This window comes from Oryctolagus cuniculus, chromosome X, assembly GCF_051225735.1.
Source record: "Oryctolagus cuniculus isolate XC-2025 breed Fujian yellow rabbit chromosome X, ASM5122573v1, whole genome shotgun sequence".
Lineage (NCBI taxonomy): Eukaryota > Metazoa > Chordata > Mammalia > Lagomorpha > Leporidae > Oryctolagus > Oryctolagus cuniculus.
This window is the reverse complement of record NC_142888.1, coordinates 67,022,537-67,035,531: the sequence shown is the minus strand read 5'-3', so window position 1 is coordinate 67,035,531 and position 12,995 is coordinate 67,022,537. Positions and strand designations below refer to the sequence as shown.

General features: G+C 36.4%; 1 long non-coding RNA gene across 1 annotated transcript in view; it reads right to left on the bottom strand.

Moving 5' to 3' along the window:
• The window catches only part of LOC149119667 (uncharacterized), an 80,718-nt gene that overhangs the window by 52,074 nt on the left and 15,649 nt on the right, over window positions 1–12,995 (bottom strand). The window lies entirely within an intron of this gene.

The following is a 12,995-nucleotide window of genomic DNA, read 5'->3' as shown; positions in this document are numbered from 1 at the left end:
AATAAAATGTGAGAAACTAAAGGGAGAAGGATGGTAATTATTAAAATTCCTTAAGAAATGAAAAACAGAGCTGGCATTGTGGCATAGCAGGTTAAGCATTTACCTGTGAGGCCAGCATTCCATATTGGAGTGCAGGTTGGAGTCCCGATAGCTTCACTCCCATCCAGCTCCCCAGTAATGTGCCTGGGAAAGCAGCAGAAGATGGTACAAGCACTTGGGCCCCTGTCACCAATGTAGGAGACCCAGATGAAGCGCCAGACTCCAAGTTTGGCATGGCCTAGCCCTAGCCATTGTGGCCATTTGGGGAGTGAATCAGAGGGTGAAAGAGCTCTTTTCTCTGTTTTCCCTTTCTGCAACTCTGCCTTTCAAACAAATAAAATAAATCTTTTTTTTTATAAAAGAAACTGACCAATTGTACCCAAAACACTATAAACAAACAACAAAAATGAAAAACAAGACATGAAAGGAAAGAAATGGAATAATAAAAGACATGAGACATTAAATTCACAATATAATATGATAGATTTAAAACACAAATTTTAATTACATTAAATGTAAGTGGACTAAGTGGTAACCATTTAAGAAAAAAGGATTGCTAGACTAAAAAAAAAAAAACAAGCTCAATTGAAGGATTGAAAATACAGATAAAAAATGTAAGGATACAGAAAGTTTAAAATAAAAGAGTGGAAAAAAAGAAGATGTCGCTATAGAAATATCATCAAATATAAACTGTAGGGCAAAAAGATTATTAGAAATGCAAATAGCAGTATATAATGATAAAACATTTATTTCATCAGGATAAAATGCAAGTTCTACCTGAGTATGTACCTTGAATTAAACATAAAGTAAAACTTGATAAGCCTAAAGGATCATCAGGCAAGTCCATAATTATGGTAGAAGATTTTTAACACATTGCTTTGTCTAATTGAAGATTAGGCAGGGGCCAGCGCCATGGCGCAGTAGGTTAATCCTCCACCTGCGGCGCCCGCATCCCATGTGGGCGCCGGTTCTAGTCCCGGCTGCTCCTCTTCCAGTCCAGCTCTCTGCTATGGCCTGAGAAAAGAGTAAAAGATGGTCCATGGGCACCTGCACCCGCATGGGAGACCAGGAGGAAGCACCTGGCTCCTGGCTTCGAATCAGCACAGCTCCAGCTGTTGCAGCCATCTGGGGAGTGAACCAGTGGATGGAAGACCTCTCTCTCTGTCTCTTCCTCTCACTGTCTGTAACTCTGCCTCTCAAATAAATAAATAAAATCTTAAAAAAAAAGATTAGGCAGACAAAAATTCATTAAAGATATAAATTTGAGTATCATAACTAACAAATGTTACTAAATCCAGATATATTTATAACTGTGCACTCAAAACTGTATAAAACACATTATTTTCAATAATATATGGAATATTTGAAAACAAAGACCATATATGTGGGCCCAAGGCTAATATCAATACAACTCAACTAATCAAAATAATAATGAATAAATTCATATTTCACAATTAAGTATTCTTGAAACCAATAACAAAAAATGAAAAAAAATCTTCCTATGTTTTGAAATTTAGAATATACCTCTAAATAACTTTTTAGATAAAATCAACATAATATAAACAAGAAAAAGTTTTAAATAAATAATAATGAATGCAATAAATACAAGAATTTTGGGAAAGGAGCTAATTCAGAACATGAAAGAAAATGAGTGACCTTTAAATTTTATATTACAAAGCAAGAAAACATGAGAATTAATTAATAATAGCTTTTAAGAAATTAAGATATTTATATCAAAGTAAACCTGACTAGCATAGAATGAAATATAAGATAAAAGCAGAATCTAATACAGAAAGCAAACCTACAATAGAGAAGACCAGTCAAGCTAAAAGTTAGGTTGTTGAAAGGTGAATAATGACACCTCTATGACAAATGAGCAACAAAACAGAAAATAAGCACAATAAACAGCATCAGGAACAAATGGGAGATAAAACCACAAATTCTGATGTCATTATAAAGATATTAAGACACTGTTAACTTAAATGTATGACATACCAATCTGAAAATTTACTTTCAATTAACATAATCCTAGAAATACACAAGTTACCAATACTGCCTAAATAAGTATAAAGAACGATTGTTCTATACCTAATAGGAAATTAAATTCACAAGCAAAATCTCTCCACTAAGAAAATTCACATCCAAATGACTCAACGGATAAGTTTCAGTGAACATGCAAAAGGATAGAATCTTCAATCTTAGGAAAACTTTCCCAATAAATAGAGAAAGTAGAAATGTTTTCAATCTATTTTATGAGACTAGTATATTCTTAATGTCAAAATTCCACAAAAAGGATTGTGATATCACAAAAATGGTAGAGTAAAAAGTCCCAGTCCTTGGATAAAGAAATTATGGGATATGTACTCTATAGAATACCATACAGCAGTAAAAAAACAATGAAATCCGGTCATTTGCAACAAAATGGAGGAATCTGGAAAACATTATGCTGAGTGAAATAAGCAGTCCCAAAGGGACAAATATCTTATGTTCTCCCTGATCGTTGACAACTAACCGAGCACCAAGTAGGAAACCTGTTAAAGTGAAATGGACATTATAAAAAACAGTGACTTGATTAGCCCTTGTCCTGACTGTTGATGAACATCTTAATACGTTATCCCTCTTAGTATTTTTTTCCTGTTCTACTTAATACTATTGGTTTAATTCTGTGATTAATATACAGTTATTCTTAAGTGTTGAAACTTAACTGAAAAGTGATCCCTGTTAAATATAAGAGTGGGAATAAGAGAGGAAAGAGATGTACAATTTGGGACATGCTCAAGCTGACTTGCCCCAAACGGTAGAGTTAGAAACATACCAGGGGATTCCAATTCAATCCCATCAAGGTAGCGTGTACCAATGCCATCCACTAGTCCATTTGATCAATTTCTGTTCACAATTGATCATAATGATAAGATTAAGAGTCAAAGAGATCAGACAAACAAGACTAGTGTCTGCAAATACTAACCGATAGAACAAAAAAAGGGGAGAGAATGATCCAACATGGGAAGCGGGGTACACAGCAGACTCATAGAATGGCGGATGTCCTAAACAGCACTCTGGCCCCAGAATCAGCCCTTAAGGCATGAGGATCCGGCTGAAAAGCCCATGAGAGTATTACAGGCATGGAAAGCCAAGACACTCTGGGGGGAAAAAAAATGACCTAAATGAAAGATCTCCGCAAGTGAGATCCCAGTGGAAAGAACAGGTCATCAAAGAAGGAGGTACCTTTCTCTGAAGGGAGGAGAGAATTTCCACTCTGACTATGACCTTGTCTAAATATGATCAGAGTCGGTGAACTCAAAAGGCTTCCATAGCCTTGGCAACTCATGACAAGAGCCTAGGGTGATAACTGAGGCCATAAACAAGAGTGTCAATTTGTTAAGTCAACAACAGGAATCACTGTGCACTTACTCCTCATGTAGGATCTCTGTCCTTAATGTGCTGTACATTGTGATTTAATGTTATAACTAGTACTCACACAGTATTTTTCCCTTTGTGTTTCTATGTGGGTGCAAACTTTTGAAATCTTTACTTAATATATACTAAACTGATCTTCTGTATATAAAGAGAATTAAAAATGAATCTTGATGTGAATGGAAGGGGAGAGGGAGCGGGAAAGGGGAGGGTTGCGGGTGGGAGGGAAGTTATGGGGGAGGGAAGCCATTGTAATCCATAAGCTGTACTTTGGAAATTTATATTCATTAAATAAAAGTTTAAAAAAATCCCAGTCCTCATTTGTCCCACAGAAACACCCACTTTAATGATCATTTATCAATTAAAATATCTTTATGAGATTTAATAAAGCCCAGTTAAGATGCTGCTGTATTCCAGGTAAGCACAAAGCCAAGAACAGTCACACTGAAAGAAATAAAAAGAGCAATAAAATTTGCCCACGTAGCTCATCCCTCAAGTCAGCACAGCTCAATGTTGTCAAAGAATGTTCCAGAGCATGACTTCTTTTGAGGGATGGGGAGGCAGTAAAACATCTGTCCAAGGTTCTGGCTTTTTGGAGTTCTGCTCAAAGCAATGGTTCTATTTCACGTAACTCCAAGTTCTGAGAGACCTGGCATAGTTTGGATACCTGGGGTCACTGAAAATAAGAGCAGGAGGGGCAACTTACTTTAGCTACCATGACTTGGTAAAATCAAGAGAAGGTATGCAACTTGAGGCCTTTCTCATAGGAGAGAGGGAGAAAAGTATAATGTACATTCAATGTCCTAGATTTTTGAAGAGCTGCCTGAGAGACTAACTCCTGTCTTTCCTGACATGAGACACAGATGAGGAATTGAATGCCTGGTAGCTGCTGAGAACAACAGAGAATGGCATGCAATACTGTTGAAGAGCAAGAAAACTTGGAGTGACACAAACAGGCACCAGAGGGAGCAAGATATTAGAAGCTGCTGAAAAAGAAATTGGCAATCCCAATCAATTAAGAAATTACATGCACAAACCTAGAGAAGTTACATCCCCCCAAAAATAGGTTTTACTCTTGCCACAACCTCCAGCTGGGCTTATTGGTGAGGATTATTCTGGATATGAAGCTAGTCCATAAATAAATGGAGGAGGTGGCTAATTTTTCAAATGCATAAATCCCAAAACAAAGTTATGAGACACCAAGAAATAGGGAGACATAGCGTAAGAATAAAATCCAAAATGAATCTCCAGAAATTGATCCAACAGAAATGAAGACACATGAGTTATTGGACAAAGAATACACAATAACCAATATAAAGATGCTCTATGCTCTCAAGAAAAGTATTCATCAAAAATATGGGAATACCAAAAATGATAAAGAAAGTTTTTAAACTTTTGAAGGTAAAGAATACTGAACATTTTCACAGGATGAATTCAATAACAAATTTGATCAAACAGAAGAAAAGAACTAACATAAAAAACAGACCGCTTGAATTATGCAGTTAAAGGAACAAAAATGAAATAGAATGAAACATACATGGAAGACATTTTAAAGGACTTATGGAACACCATCAAAGAGACCAAATCAAGCATTATGGAAATTCCAGATGTAAAGGAGAAAAAAGGGGGAAAAGATTATTAAAGATACAATGATCTCAAAATTCCCAAATCTAGGATATGAAATGGACATGCAAATTCAAGATGGCCAACAAACTCTAACAAGGGAGAACCTAAAGAAATCCACATCAAGACACATAATCAAAGTGTCAACAGTCAAATAACTTTTAAAGCAGAAAGAGAACTATGATAAAATCATAGTTTTTAGTAGAAACATTGAAGGCCAGAAGAAAATAGAATGATATTTTTTAAAAGTGCTGAAATAAAAAAATGCCTATCAATAATAATGAATCCTTCAAAAGCTAAGGAAAAAGAGACATACTCAGATAAATAAAGTTGAAGTTCATCAACAATAGATCTGCCTTACAAGAAATGGGAAGAGAGTAATTTGTCATTGCAGTTAAAATGAAAGGACTTTAAAGACCACAAAAATATAAATGTTTACATTTCACTAGTAAAAGCAAATATATAAAAAAACAGAAATTACTGGGATAATATAATTGTGATGCATAAGAGTAGATTATGTAAATTTTGTTGTTTAAGAAATGAAAGTATAAAACTATTCTTGTAAAAATATGTTAATGGAGCCGGCGCCGCGGCTCACTAGGCTAATCCTCCGCCTAGCGGCGCCGGCACACCGGGTTCTAGTCCCGGTCGGGGCGCCGGATTCTGTCCCGGTTGCCCCTCTTCCAGGCCAGCCCTCTGCTGTGGCCAGGGAGTGCAGTGGAGGATGGCCCAGGTGCTTGGGCCCTGCACCCCATGGGAGACCAGGAAAAGCACCTGGCTCCTGGCTCCTGCCATCGGATCAGCGCGGTGCGCCGGCCGCAGCGCGCCGGCCGCGGCGGCCATTGGAGGGTGAACCAACGGCAAAGGAAGACCTTTCTCTCTGTCTCTCTCTCTCTGTCCACTCTGCCTGTCAAAAATAAAAAAAAAAATAAAAATAAAAAAAAATAAAAAAAAATATGTTAATGGAAACACAGTTTAAAAATACAATTTGTGTCATAGGTAGCATAAAGTGTGAGAGGGAGAAGTAAAAGCATAGAGTATTTGAACACAGTTAAGTTGCTATCAGCTCAAAACAGGTTGTTTTAACTGAAAGATATTTTGTATAGGCACCACAGTAACTACAAATAAAGTACCTATAGAAGACATCTAGAAGACAATGGGAAAAGAACCAAAGCTCGTCTCTACAAAAAAATCAACACAACAAAAAGACAGAAAAAATAATTGCAGCACAAACAGAAAACAATGAAGGAAAAGAAGATATAGAAAACCCTTTTTATCAATAATTAATTTAAGTGGATTAAACTCTACAAGCAAAAACATAAAATAGCTGAATAGGTTATTTTATGCTTTAACTATATATTGTTTGCAAAAGGTTCCCTTTAGATTTAAAAACACATGTAAACCGAAAATGAAAGGATAGAATAAAAATGCCATGCAGTTGGTAACAGAAAGACAGCAGGAATGGCAAAATGTACTATAAGTTAAAACTTGCCAAAAGAAACAAAGGGCGGGTGGGCATCTAGAGCAGTGGTTAAGTTGCTGCTTGAAACACCTGCCTCCTATATCAGAGAGCCTGGGTTTGAATCCCAGCTCTTCTTCCAACACAATTTCCTGCTAATGTACATCCTAGGAGGATCAAGTAGTTGTGTCCCTGCTACCCAGGTGGAAGTTCTAGATTGAGTTTCATGCTCCTGGCTTCAGTCTGGTCCAGTTCCAGCAGATCTGGGCATTTAAGAAGTGAGCCAGCAGATGGGAATGCTCTCTTTCTCTGTCTCTCAAAATAATAATCATAATATTGTCTTCAGTGAATTATAACTGGTACATAATAATATAAACTTTTCCTCACTTTTTGATTGTTAAAAATGAATCCCATATTGTGATATTAATATTCTTGTTTTCAAGAAAAATATTATGTATGTGTATGTATAATATTTTATATGAAGTGAATATGGAAAATGTTTTTAAAAATTCTTAAATTTAGGGGCCAACTCTGTGGCGTAGCAGGTTAAGCTGCAGCCTACAGCACTGGCATCCCATTTGGGTGCCAGTTTGAGTCCCGGGAGCTCCTCTTCCAATCCAGCTTCTTGCTAATGTGCCTGGGAAGAGTGGAAGGCAGCCCAAGTCCTTGGGCCCCTGCACCTATGTGGGAGAACCAGAAAAAGCTCCAGGCTCCTAGCTTTGGGTCAGCCCAGCTCTGGTCATTGCAGCCATTAGGGGAGTGAACCAGCAGATGGAAGACATCTCTCTATATTTCTCTCTCTTTATCTCTCTCTAACTCTGCCTTACAAATAAATAATAAATCTTTTTTTTTAAATCTTAAATCTATAAAATATAATTTTACAAGAATTAAAGAAATTGAAGTACATATAGTCCTATAGAATAGAATAAAATGCATAGTCCAGAAATTTACTCACTCGTACATGTGCAAAATATCTTCAACAATGTTGTCAAAACTATACAAAGGGGGCCGGCGCCGTGGCTCAATAGGCTAATCCTCCGCCTGCGGCACTGGCACACCGGGTTCTAGTCCCAGTCAGGGCGCCAGATTCTGTCCCGGTTGCCCCTCTTCCAGGCCAGGTCTCTGCTATGGCCCAGAAGTGCAGTGGAGGATGGCCCAGGTGCTTGGGCCCTGCACCCCATGGGAGACCAGGAGAAGCACCTGGCTCCTGCCATCGGATCAGAGCGGTGCGCCGCCTGCAGCGCGCCTGCTGCAGCGGCCATTGAGGGGTAAACCAACGGCAAAAGAAGACCTTTCTCTCTGTCTCTCTCTCTCACTGTCCACTCTGCCTATCCCCCCCCCCAAAAAAAAAACTATACAAAGGGGAAAGAACAGTCTCTTCAACAAATAGTGTTGGAAAAGATGGATATCCAAATGCAAAAAAATGAAATTGGATTCTGCTCTTCTACCATACACTAAAATAAGCCAAAAACAGAATAAAAACTTAGACATAAAATCTGAAACTATAAAACTCATAAAAGAAAGTATAGGGGAAACTTCTTGACATTGGTCTTAGCAACAATTTCTTGGCCAAAATCATAGGCAACAAAAGCAGAAATAGACAAGTGAAGATACATCAAACTACAAAGCTTCAATACAGATAAGAAAGCAATCCTCAGAGTGAAAAAGCAACCCATGAAATGGGAGAAAATATTTATAAATGTGCAAAATATTTGAAAAGACATTTCATAAAAGGAACACAAATGGCCAGTAGGTAATCAAAGAGATGCTGATCAGTAACCATTAGAAAAAAAATGCATTTTGAAACCACAATGACATATCACCTCACAACTATTAGCATGACAATTATTAAAAAAAAAGCAGAAGATAAGAAGTGTTGGAAAAATGCCAAGAAATGTGAACACTTTTGCACCATTGGTGTGTATACACAATGATGCAGCCATTGTGGAAAACCATATGAAGATTCCTCCAACACAAATAATCAAAGTACCACATAATACATCCAATTGCACTTCTAAGATTTTTGTTGTTTCTTTATTTTTTATTCATATAAGTGGGTACTTCTGGGTTTTATCCAGAAGAGTTAAAATCAAAATTAAAGATATGTTTGCACTCTGATGTTTTTGCAGCAGTATTCACAATAGCTAAGAGGTGGAACAACCTACCTGTCTGTCCATTAATGAATAAATGAATAAAGAAGGTATCTGGATATGCACATGAAATGGAATATTATCCAACCTTAAAAAACAAAAAGATATGCTCTCATATGTGGCAACATGAATTAATCTTGGGGTCAAAATCAAATAAGCCAACCACAAAAGGACTAATGTCAAACTCATTAAAATAAAAAGTAGAATGGTGTTGCCAGGTTTTGGGAGAAGGAAAAAATGGGGATTATTCTTCAATGAGTCCAGAGTTCCAGTCATGCAAGATGAAAACCTTCTGGATATCTCCTGAAGAACATCGGCTTTATAGTTAATAATATTGTGGTGTACACTTAAACACTTGTTAAGAAGGTAGGTTTAATGTATTGTTTTTCACCGCAATAAAAAAACAAACAAAGTCAATAAAGAAAATCACTAGCCAGTCTCATCTATGAAAGTATATGTAAGTATTCTAACCACAGTATTTCCAAACTAATTTCCACAATATTATGTGAAATGAATCAGCACCACGTTAGTTTTATCCAAAGGATGCAATATTGATTCAACACTCAGAAATCCACAAAGTCAGAATACAGAAGAAAAATTACGTGATTATTTGAGTATATGTAGAAAAGTTTTTGGTCAAAATCAATTTTCCTTCATGATACAGTATTTTAGTAAACCAAAAATTAAAATAAAACTCCGTGATGTTTTTAAAAAGAAAGTAACAAAATCTATGCAAAATCATGTTTAATGATACCATGTTGAACATTTCCAGTTTGAGATATGGAACAAGAAAAGGAAGCATTGTACTAGAGGTACTAGTCAAATCACTAAGTCAACAAAATGGCTAATTTTGTAAAAATAATTTAACAATACGAATTAGATAAACACCTATTAGAAGGAAAATTGTAAAGGCAAATTATAAACACTAAGGAAAATAACTGCAGAAACAAAATGACCTCTAGAGGTGGAGTGACAGAAGCAAGAAGTTAAATGCTTAGAGGTAAAATTTTGAAAAGCTGGTACCCAAATCGCTCTGAGGGGAGTGATACCTGATTAGTAAAATTACCCAGGTCTTGGAACTTAGATATCTGAAGATGAGCTATTGCTAATACCTCTGATTGGGATAAAAATCTACAAGGAAGCACAACAAGGCTGGTTTGGGAAGTAGGGGGTAATGAAGGCACTGGAAGCAACTGTTACAGAAGCCAAATGTCAATGAATGAGTAAAGAGTCATTGCTTGAGTGATGCTGGCAAAAACAGGAAGCAATGAAGAAATCAAGTTAGTTTTTGTCTTCTGAGCCCCACCCTTGAGGAAATGTAATGCTGAACCAGATTGCAAAGGACAAATATACTACATAGAGCTTCAGTCCCAGAACCATAAAGAAGAACATAAAAGGGTAAATTTAGATCAGAGAAACAATAACTTAATAACTAACACAAAAATAAAAGGTAAAAAAAAGTGTATTTTATTTCAGCTCTACCATGTTAACATCTCCCACATTTCAACAACATTTATTTCTTGCTCACATTACATGAGTGATGTGGATTGGTTATACTTCTGTTCAGTTCTGCTTGGATTCCCATGTCTTCTTATTCTTAGTCCAAGTTTGAGCACCAGCCCAACTTGGATTATACTCCTATTTACATGGAATACATATGGGTTCAAAGACTCTAAGCAAATCTACAAGACGACAGTGAAAGCTTCTGTTCAAACATGAAAACATATTCATTCTCATCCTACTGGCCAAGGTATGTCGCATGTCCAATTCTCACATCATTGTTGTGAGAGGTATTGCCTTCCTATAGCTGTTAGCAGATAGAAAAGGATACACAAGCAAGTTACCTGAAAATGATCCGAGTTGTATAATTTCATTTCACAGAATAAGTTAAAGATTGGGAAAAATAATGCAAAATTTCACATATTTGAAGTGAAAAATAATGTTTCTATTCATAAGTTATATAATTGTGTTCCCAGATAATCTAACAAAAATTATATGTTGAATACTAAAATTAATAAAATATTTCATCAAGATTGTTGGAAACCAAACAACAATGAATTGCAAAAAAACAGTTTTACTTCTATAAATTTATTTTTATAAAATGCTATTCATAAAAATGTGCCTAAACAAAAATTTTAACAGATAATAAGTAAGATTTCTATAGAAAAACATAAAAATTTAACAAAAGTTTTGAAAAATTTCAATATATAGAGAGATACTATATGGAAGACCCCATATGATCAAAATATGTATAATTTAAATGAAATCCTAATCAATATCTCAATGAACCCTTTGTGATAATTGACAAGAATATTCTGAAATATTCAAAAAATATTAAGAATAAGAAGAGCCAAGATATATTTGGCAAAGAAGAATAAATCGAAACAGGTTTGGTTTATACAATCATATTATTTGGAATATATTTGCACAAATATATAACATTCCAAATGTGGATTTGAACATTGAAACAGACAAATACATACAGGATCTTTGATTTATACAATTTTAAACATGTAAATCAATCTTTTTAATAAATAATGTTACAACCAGAGTATCAATATAGAAAAAAATTAAATTAGAGTCCTACCTCACACAGTCACAAAAATTAATCACAGATATATTAAAGATTTACATATAAAACGCAACACAATAAAGGTTTCAGCTCATAAGAGGATATCATTATACTCTCCAAATAAGAAAATATTTCTTTTTTTTTTAACAGGCAGAGTGGACAGTGAGAGAGAGACAGAGAGAAAGGTCTTCCTTTGCCGTTGGTTCAACCCCCAATGGCCGCTGCAGCTGGCGCACTGCGGCTGGCACACCGTGCTGATCCGAAGCCAGGAGTCAGGTGCTTCTCCTGGTCTCCCATGCAGGTGCAGGGCCCAAGCACTTGGGCCATCCTCCACTGCACTCCTGGGCCACAGCAGAGAGCTGGACTGGAAGAGGAGCAACTGGGACAGAAATTGGTACCTCGCGCTGCAGGCGGAGGATTAGCCTATTGAGCTGCGGTGCCGGCCAATAAAATATTTCTTAACATATAAAAGTCATTAAGCATAAGGGAAAAGATTAATAAATTTGAATTTTAAAATTGAGAATTTATATTCATTAAAAGATAAATTAAGAAAATAAAAAGATAAGGCACAGAATAGGAAAAGATAGTTAAAAAACTATAAATGAAAAATGGATCCTTTTTAGAACACAGAAAGAATTACAATAAAACCACAAGAAAATGTAAGGCAACCAGAAAATAATTTAACAGGAACTTCACAAAAGAGGAGATCCACTTAGCCAAAGTCCCTTAACATTATTAGTAATTATGTAACAGCAAAATTAAAACCATTAGATACCTCTATACACCAGCCAAGTTGGCTAAAATATAAAAATCTTAAAATATTAAATATAGGTGATAACATGAAACAATGAGAAATCTTATACCCTGAATGAGTGTGGAGTGAGAGGTTGCTAACTGGTACAAATATTCTGAAAAATAATTGAGATTAATCTAGTAATAATTATCTAGTAATAATAATAATCTAGTAGTAATCATATCTGGATTAAGTTGGAGATACCTTGAAACCAATTAATTTTAGTCCTAATACATATGCTTTACAGAAATATCAGTTTATGTGCACCAGAATCCATATGCAAGAATACTCATAGTAGAATTCCTTATAACCGGCCGGCGCCGTGGCTCACTAGGCTAATCCTCCGCCTAGCGGCGCCAGCACACCGGGTTCTAGTCCCGGTCGGGGCGCCGGATTCTATCCCGGTTGCCCCTCTTCCAGGCCAGCCCTCTGCTGTGGCCAGGGAGTGCAGTGGAGGATGGCCCAGGTGCTTGGGCCCTGCACCCCATGGGAGACCAGGAAAAGCACCTGGCTCCTGGCTCCTGCCATCGGATCAGCGCGGTGCGCCGGCCGCAGCGCGCCGGCCGCGGCGGCCATTGGAGGGTGAACCAACGGCAAAGGAAGACCTTTCTCTCTGTCTCTCTCTCTCTCACTGTCCACTCTGCCTGTCAAAAAAAAAAAAAAAAGAATTCCTTATAACCAAAACTAGATACAATGTCCATCAATAATACAGAGATAAATGAATTATATTATATTCACACAATGCAATACTATACAGCAACATTAATGAATATTCTACAACTATACAACAAAGTGAATGAAATTTAACCTTAATATGTTAAGCAAACACAACCAGATGCAAACTAGCACAAACTATATGATCCCATTGATATAACACTCAAAAGCAGGCAAAATTAAACTATGTCGTTTAGGAAGTATACTTGAGCAATGAAACAAAAAAAGTAA